This window comes from Neolamprologus multifasciatus, chromosome 17 (assembly GCF_963576455.1).
Source record: "Neolamprologus multifasciatus chromosome 17, fNeoMul1.2, whole genome shotgun sequence".
Lineage (NCBI taxonomy): Eukaryota > Metazoa > Chordata > Actinopteri > Cichliformes > Cichlidae > Neolamprologus > Neolamprologus multifasciatus.
The window spans coordinates 2,944,841-2,953,306 of record NC_140455.1 but is presented as its reverse complement, the minus strand read 5'-3'; positions in this window follow the sequence as shown (position 1 = coordinate 2,953,306).

Genomic DNA, 8,466 nt, shown 5'->3' with positions numbered 1-8,466 from the left:
AAAGCCTTGCCAGCCCTTGTGATCGGGTGGCACCGCCCACCAGGCGTGTGAAAGAAAGAAGAAAAACCCGGACCGGGCCGCCTGGCCACCCTTTGTGCGGGTGTCCGCTCCCCAGGCTCCGAAAGCCTTGCCAGCCCTTGTGATCGGGTGGCACCGCCCACCAGGCGTGTGAAAGAAAGAAGAAAAAACCCGGACCGGGCCGCCTGGCCACCCTTTGTGCGGGTGTCCGCTCCCCAGGCTCCGAAAGCCTTGCCAGCCCTTGTGATCGGGTGGCACCGCCCACCAGGCGTGTGAAAGAAAGAAGAAAAAACCCGGACCGGGCCGCCTGGCCACCCTTTGTGCGGGTGTCCGCTCCCCAGGCTCCGAAAGCCTTGCCAGCCCTTGTGATCGGGTGGCACCGCCCACCAGGCGTGTGAAAGAAGGAAGAAAAACCCGGACCGGGCCGCCTGGCCACCCTTTGTGCGGGTGTCCGCTCCACAGGCTCCGAAAGCCTTGCCAGCCCTTGTGATCGGGTGGCACCGCCCACCAGGCGTGTGAAAGAAAGAAGAAAAAACCCGGACCGGGCCGCCTGGCCACCCTTTGTGCGGGTGTCCGCTCCACAGGCTCCGAAAGCCTTGCCAGCCCTTGTGATCGGGTGGCACCGCCCACCAGGCGTGTGAAAGAAAGAAGAAAAAACCCGGACCGGGCCGCCTGGCCACCCTTTGTGCGGGTGTCCGCTCCCCAGGCTCCGAAAGCCTTGCCAGCCCTTGTGATCGGGTGGCACCGCCCACCAGGCGTGTGAAAGAAAGAAGAAAAAACCCGGACCGGGCCGCCTGGCCACCCTTTGTGCGGGTGTCCGCTCCCCAGGCTCCGAAAGCCTTGCCAGCCCTTGTGATCGGGTGGCACCGCCCACCAGGCGTGTGAAAGAAAGAAGAAAAACCCGGACCGGGCCGCCTGGCCACCCTTTGTGCGGGTGTCCGCTCCCCAGGCTCCGAAAGCCTTGCCAGCCCTTGTGATCGGGTGGCACCGCCCACCAGGCGTGTGAAAGAAAGAAGAAAAAACCCGGACCGGGCCGCCTGGCCACCCTTTGTGCGGGTGTCCGCTCCCCAGGCTCCGAAAGCCTTGCCAGCCCTTGTGATCGGGTGGCACCGCCCACCAGGCGTGTGAAAGAAAGAAGAAAAAACCCGGACCGGGCCGCCTGGCCACCCTTTGTGCGGGTGTCCGCTCCCCAGGCTCCGAAAGCCTTGCCAGCCCTTGTGATCGGGTGGCACCGCCCACCAGGCGTGTGAAAGAAAGAAGAAAAAACCCGGACCGGGCCGCCTGGCCACCCTTTGTGCGGGTGTCCGCTCCCAGGCTCCGAAAGCCTTGCCAGCCCTTGTGATCGGGTGGCACCGCCCACCAGGCGTGTGAAAGAAAGAAGAAAAAACCCGGACCGGGCCGCCTGGCCACCCTTTGTGCGGGTGTCCGCTCCCCAGGCTCCGAAAGCCTTGCCAGCCCTTGTGATCGGGTGGCACCGCCCACCAGGCGTGTGAAAGAAAGAAGAAAAAACCCGGACCGGGCCGCCTGGCCACCCTTTGTGCGGGTGTCCGCTCCCCAGACTCCGAAAGCCTTGCCAGCCCTTGTGATCGGGTGGCACCGCCCACCAGGCGTGTGAAAGAAGAGAAAAAACCCGGACCGGGCCGCCTGGCCACCCTTTGTGCGGGTGTCCGCTCCCCAGGCTCCGAAAGCCTTGCCAGCCCTTGTGATCGGGTGGCACCGCCAACCAGGCGTGTGAAAGAAAGAAGAAAAAACCCGGACCGGGCCGCCTGGCCACCCTTTGTGCGGGTGTCCGCTCCCCAGGCTCCGAAAGCCTTGCCAGCCCTTGTGATCGGGTGGCACCGCCCACCAGGCGTGTGAAAGAAAGAGAAAAAACCCGGACCGGGCCGCCTGGCCACCCTTTGTGCGGGTGTCCGCTCCCCAGGCTCCGAAAGCCTTGCCAGCCCTTGTGATCGGGTGGCACCGCCCACCAGGCGTGTGAAAGAAAGAAGAAAAAACCCGGACCGGGCCGCCTGGCCACCCTTTGTGCGGGTGTCCGCTCCCCAGGCTCCGAAAGCCTTGCCAGCCCTTGTGATCGGGTGGCACCGCCCACCAGGCGTGTGAAAGAAAGAAGAAAACCCCGGACCGGGCCGCCTGGCCACCCTTTGTGTGGGTGTCCGCTCCCCAGGCTCCGAAAGCCTTGCCAGCCCTTGTGATCGGGTGGCACCGCCCACCAGGCGTGTGAAAGAAAGAAGAAAAACCCGGACCGGGCCGCCTGGCCACCCTTTGTGCGGGTGTCCGCTCCCCAGGCTCCGAAAGCCTTGCCAGCCCTTGTGATCGGGTGGCACCGCCCACCAGGCGTGTGAAAGAAAGAAGAAAAAACCCGGACCGGGCCGCCTGGCCACCCTTTGTGCGGGTGTCCGCTCCCCAGGCTCCGAAAGCCTTGCCAGCCCTTGTGATCGGGTGGCACCGCCCACCAGGCGTGTGAAAGAAAGAAGAAAAAACCCGGACCGGGCCGCCTGGCCACCCTTTGTGCGGGTGTCCGCTCCCCAGGCTCCGAAAGCCTTGCCAGCCCTTGTGATCGGGTGGCACCGCCCACCAGGCGTGTGAAAGAAAGAAGAAAAAACCCGGACCGGGCCGCCTGGCCACCCTTTGTGCGGGTGTCCGCTCCACAGGCTCCGAAAGCCTTGCCAGCCCTTGTGATCGGGTGGCACCGCCCACCAGGCGTGTGAAAGAAAGAAGAAAAAACCCGGACCGGGCCGCCTGGCCACCCTTTGTGCGGGTGTCCGCTCCACAGGCTCCGAAAGCCTTGCCAGCCCTTGTGATCGGGTGGCACCGCCCACCAGGCGTGTGAAAGAAAGAAGAAAAAACCCGGACCGGGCCGCCTGGCCACCCTTTGTGCGGGTGTCCGCTCCCCAGGCTCCGAAAGCCTTGCCAGCCCTTGTGATCGGGTGGCACCGCCCACCAGGCGTGTGAAAGAAAGAAGAAAAAACCCGGACCGGGCCGCCTGGCCACCCTTTGTGCGGGTGTCCGCTCCCCAGGCTCCGAAAGCCTTGCCAGCCCTTGTGATCGGGTGGCACCGCCCACCAGGCGTGTGAAAGAAAGAAGAAAAAACCCGGACCGGGCCGCCTGGCCACCCTTTGTGCGGGTGTCCGCTCCCCAGGCTCCGAAAGCCTTGCCAGCCCTTGTGATCGGGTGGCACCGCCCACCAGGCGTGTGAAAGAAAGAAGAAAAAACCCGGACCGGGCCGCCTGGCCACCCTTTGTGCGGGTGTCCGCTCCCCAGGCTCCGAAAGCCTTGCCAGCCCTTGTGATCGGGTGGCACCGCCCACCAGGCGTGTGAAAGAAAGAAGAAAAAACCCGGACCGGGCCGCCTGGCCACCCTTTGTGCGGGTGTCCGCTCCCCAGGCTCCGAAAGCCTTGCCAGCCCTTGTGATCGGGTGGCACCGCCCACCAGGCGTGTGAAAGAAAGAAGAAAAAACCCGGACCGGGCCGCCTGGCCACCCTTTGTGCGGGTGTCCGCTCCCCAGGCTCCGAAAGCCTTGCCAGCCCTTGTGATCGGGTGGCACCGCCCACCAGGCGTGTGAAAGAAAGAAGAAAAAACCCGGACCGGGCCGCCTGGCCACCCTTTGTGCGGGTGTCCGCTCCACAGGCTCCGAAAGCCTTGCCAGCCCTTGTGATCGGGTGGCACCGCCCACCAGGCGTGTGAAAGAAAGAAGAAAAAACCCGGACCGGGCCGCCTGGCCACCCTTTGTGCGGGTGTCCGCTCCCCAGGCTCCGAAAGCCTTGCCAGCCCTTGTGATCGGGTGGCACCGCCCACCAGGCGTGTGAAAGAAAGAAGAAAAAACCCGGACCGGGCCGCCTGGCCACCCTTTGTGCGGGTGTCCGCTCCCCAGGCTCCGAAAGCCTTGCCAGCCCTTGTGATCGGGTGGCACCGCCCACCAGGCGTGTGAAAGAAAGAAGAAAAAACCCGGACCGGGCCGCCTGGCCACCCTTTGTGCGGGTGTCCGCTCCACAGGCTCCGAAAGCCTTGCCAGCCCTTGTGATCGGGTGGCACCGCCCACCAGGCGTGTGAAAGAAAGAAGAAAAAACCCGGACCGGGCCGCCTGGCCACCCTTTGTGCGGGTGTCCGCTCCACAGGCTCCGAAAGCCTTGCCAGCCCTTGTGATCGGGTGGCACCGCCCACCAGGCGTGTGAAAGAAAGAAGAAAAAACCCGGACCGGGCCGCCTGGCCACCCTTTGTGCGGGTGTCCGCTCCCCAGGCTCCGAAAGCCTTGCCAGCCCTTGTGATCGGGTGGCACCGCCCACCAGGCGTGTGAAAGAAAGAAGAAAAAACCCGGACCGGGCCGCCTGGCCACCCTTTGTGCGGGTGTCCGCTCCCCAGGCTCCGAAAGCCTTGCCAGCCCTTGTGATCGGGTGGCACCGCCCACCAGGCGTGTGAAAGAAAGAAGAAAAAACCCGGACCGGGCCGCCTGGCCACCCTTTGTGCGGGTGTCCGCTCCCCAGGCTCCGAAAGCCTTGCCAGCCCTTGTGATCGGGTGGCACCGCCCACCAGGCGTGTGAAAGAAAGAAGAAAAAACCCGGACCGGGCCGCCTGGCCACCCTTTGTGCGGGTGTCCGCTCCCCAGGCTCCGAAAGCCTTGCCAGCCCTTGTGATCGGGTGGCACCGCCCACCAGGCGTGTGAAAGAAAGAAGAAAAACCCGGACCGGGCCGCCTGGCCACCCTTTGTGCGGGTGTCCGCTCCCCAGGCTCCGAAAGCCTTGCCAGCCCTTGTGATCGGGTGGCACCGCCCACCAGGCGTGTGAAAGAAAGAAGAAAAAACCCGGACCGGGCCGCCTGGCCACCCTTTGTGCGGGTGTCCGCTCCACAGGCTCCGAAAGCCTTGCCAGCCCTTGTGATCGGGTGGCACCGCCCACCAGGCGTTTGAAAGAAAGGAGAAAAAACCCGGACCGGGCCGCCTGGCCACCCTTTGTGCGGGTGTCCGCTCCCCAGGCTCCGAAAGCCTTGCCAGCCCTTGTGATCGGGTGGCACCGCCCACCAGGCGTGTGAAAGAAGAAGAAAAACCCGGACCGGGCCGCCTGGCCACCCTTTGTGCGGGTGTCCGCTCCCCAGGCTCCGAAAGCCTTGCCAGCCCTTGTGATCGGGTGGCACCGCCCACCAGGCGTGTGAAAGAAAGAAGAAAAAACCCGGACCGGGCCGCCTGGCCACCCTTTGTGCGGGTGTCCGCTCCCCAGGCTCCGAAAGCCTTGCCAGCCCTTGTGATCGGGTGGCACCGCCCACCAGGCGTGTGAAAGAAAGAAGAAAAAACCCGGACCGGGCCGCCTGGCCACCCTTTGTGCGGGTGTCCGCTCCCCAGGCTCCGAAAGCCTTGCCAGCCCTTGTGATCGGGTGGCACCGCCCACCAGGCGTGTGAAAGAAAGAAGAAAAAACCCGGACCGGGCCGCCTGGCCACCCTTTGTGCGGGTGTCCGCTCCACAGGCTCCGAAAGCCTTGCCAGCCCTTGTGATCGGGTGGCACCGCCCACCAGGCGTGTGAAAGAAAGAAGAAAAAACCCGGACCGGGCCGCCTGGCCACCCTTTGTGCGGGTGTCCGCTCCCCAGGCTCCGAAAGCCTTGCCAGCCCTTGTGATCGGGTGGCACCGCCCACCAGGCGTGTGAAAGAAAGAAGAAAAAACCCGGACCGGGCCGCCTGGCCACCCTTTGTGCGGGTGTCCGCTCCCCAGGCTCCGAAAGCCTTGCCAGCCCTTGTGATCGGGTGGCACCGCCCACCAGGCGTGTGAAAGAAAGAAGAAAAAACCCGGACCGGGCCGCCTGGCCACCCTTTGTGCGGGTGTCCGCTCCCCAGGCTCCGAAAGCCTTGCCAGCCCTTGTGATCGGGTGGCACCGCCCACCAGGCGTGTGAAAGAAAGAAGAAAAAACCCGGACCGGGCCGCCTGGCCACCCTTTGTGCGGGTGTCCGCTCCCCAGGCTCCGAAAGCCTTGCCAGCCCTTGTGATCGGGTGGCACCGCCCACCAGGCGTGTGAAAGAAAGAAGAAAAAACCCGGACCGGGCCGCCTGGCCACCCTTTGTGCGGGTGTCCGCTCCCCAGGCTCCGAAAGCCTTGCCAGCCCTTGTGATCGGGTGGCACCGCCCACCAGGCGTGTGAAAGAAAGAAGAAAAAACCCGGACCGGGCCGCCTGGCCACCCTTTGTGCGGGTGTCCGCTCCCCAGGCTCCGAAAGCCTTGCCAGCCCTTGTGATCGGGTGGCACCGCCCACCAGGCGTGTGAAAGAAAGAAGAAAAAACCCGGACCGGGCCGCCTGGCCACCCTTTGTGCGGGTGTCCGCTCCCCAGGCTCCGAAAGCCTTGCCAGCCCTTGTGATCGGGTGGCACCGCCCACCAGGCGTGTGAAAGAAAGAAGAAAAAACCCGGACCGGGCCGCCTGGCCACCCTTTGTGCGGGTGTCCGCTCCACAGGCTCCGAAAGCCTTGCCAGCCCTTGTGATCGGGTGGCACCGCCCACCAGGCGTGTGAAAGAAAGAAGAAAAAACCCGGACCGGGCCGCCTGGCCACCCTTTGTGCGGGTGTCCGCTCCCCAGGCTCCGAAAGCCTTGCCAGCCCTTGTGATCGGGTGGCACCGCCCACCAGGCGTGTGAAAGAAAGAAGAAAAAACCCGGACCGGGCCGCCTGGCCACCCTTTGTGCGGGTGTCCGCTCCCCAGGCTCCGAAAGCCTTGCCAGCCCTTGTGATCGGGTGGCACCGCCCACCAGGCGTGTGAAAGAAAGAAGAAAAAACCCGGACCGGGCCGCCTGGCCACCCTTTGTGCGGGTGTCCGCTCCCCAGGCTCCGAAAGCCTTGCCAGCCCTTGTGATCGGGTGGCACCGCCCACCAGGCGTGTGAAAGAAAGAAGAAAAAACCCGGACCGGGCCGCCTGGCCACCCTTTGTGCGGGTGTCCGCTCCCCAGGCTCCGAAAGCCTTGCCAGCCCTTGTGATCGGGTGGCACCGCCCACCAGGCGTGTGAAAGAAAGAAGAAAAAACCCGGACCGGGCCGCCTGGCCACCCTTTGTGCGGGTGTCCGCTCCCCAGGCTCCGAAAGCCTTGCCAGCCCTTGTGATCGGGTGGCACCGCCCACCAGGCGTGTGAAAGAAAGAAGAAAAAACCCGGACCGGGCCGCCTGGCCACCCTTTGTGCGGGTGTCCGCTCCCCAGGCTCCGAAAGCCTTGCCAGCCCTTGTGATCGGGTGGCACCGCCCACCAGGCGTGTGAAAGAAAGAAGAAAAAACCCGGACCGGGCCGCCTGGCCACCCTTTGTGCGGGTGTCCGCTCCCCAGGCTCCGAAAGCCTTGCCAGCCCTTGTGATCGGGTGGCACCGCCCACCAGGCGTGTGAAAGAAAGAAGAAAAAACCCGGACCGGGCCGCCTGGCCACCCTTTGTGCGGGTGTCCGCTCCCCAGGCTCCGAAAGCCTTGCCAGCCCTTGTGATCGGGTGGCACCGCCCACCAGGCGTGTGAAAGAAAGAAGAAAAAACCCGGACCGGGCCGCCTGGCCACCCTTTGTGCGGGTGTCCGCTCCCCAGGCTCCGAAAGCCTTGCCAGCCCTTGTGATCGGGTGGCACCGCCCACCAGGCGTGTGAAAGAAAGAAGAAAAACCCGGACCGGGCCGCCTGGCCACCCTTTGTGCGGGTGTCCGCTCCACAGGCTCCGAAAGCCTTGCCAGCCCTTGTGATCGGGTGGCACCGCCCACCAGGCGTGTGAAAGAAAGAAGAAAAAACCCGGACCGGGCCGCCTGGCCACCCTTTGTGCGGGTGTCCGCTCCCCAGGCTCCGAAAGCCTTGCCAGCCCTTGTGATCGGGTGGCACCGCCCACCAGGCGTGTGAAAGAAAGAAGAAAAAACCCGGACCGGGCCGCCTGGCCACCCTTTGTGCGGGTGTCCGCTCCACAGGCTCCGAAAGCCTTGCCAGCCCTTGTGATCGGGTGGCACCGCCCACCAGGCGTGTGAAAGAAAGAAGAAAAAACCCGGACCGGGCCGCCTGGCCACCCTTTGTGCGGGTGTCCGCTCCCCAGGCTCCGAAAGCCTTGCCAGCCCTTGTGATCGGGTGGCACCGCCCACCAGGCGTGTGAAAGAAAGAAGAAAAAACCCGGACCGGGCCGCCTGGCCACCCTTTGTGCGGGTGTCCGCTCCCCAGGCTCCGAAAGCCTTGCCAGCCCTTGTGATCGGGTGGCACCGCCCACCAGGCGTGTGAAAGAAAGAAGAAAAACCCGGACCGGGCCGCCTGGCCACCCTTTGTGCGGGTGTCCGCTCCACAGGCTCCGAAAGCCTTGCCAGCCCTTGTGATCGGGTGGCACCGCCCACCAGGCGTGTGAAAGAAAGAAGAAAAAACCCGGACCGGGCCGCCTGGCCACCCTTTGTGCGGGTGTCCGCTCCCCAGGCTCCGAAAGCCTTGCCAGCCCTTGTGATCGGGTGGCACCGCCCACCAGGCGTGTGAAAGAAAGAAGA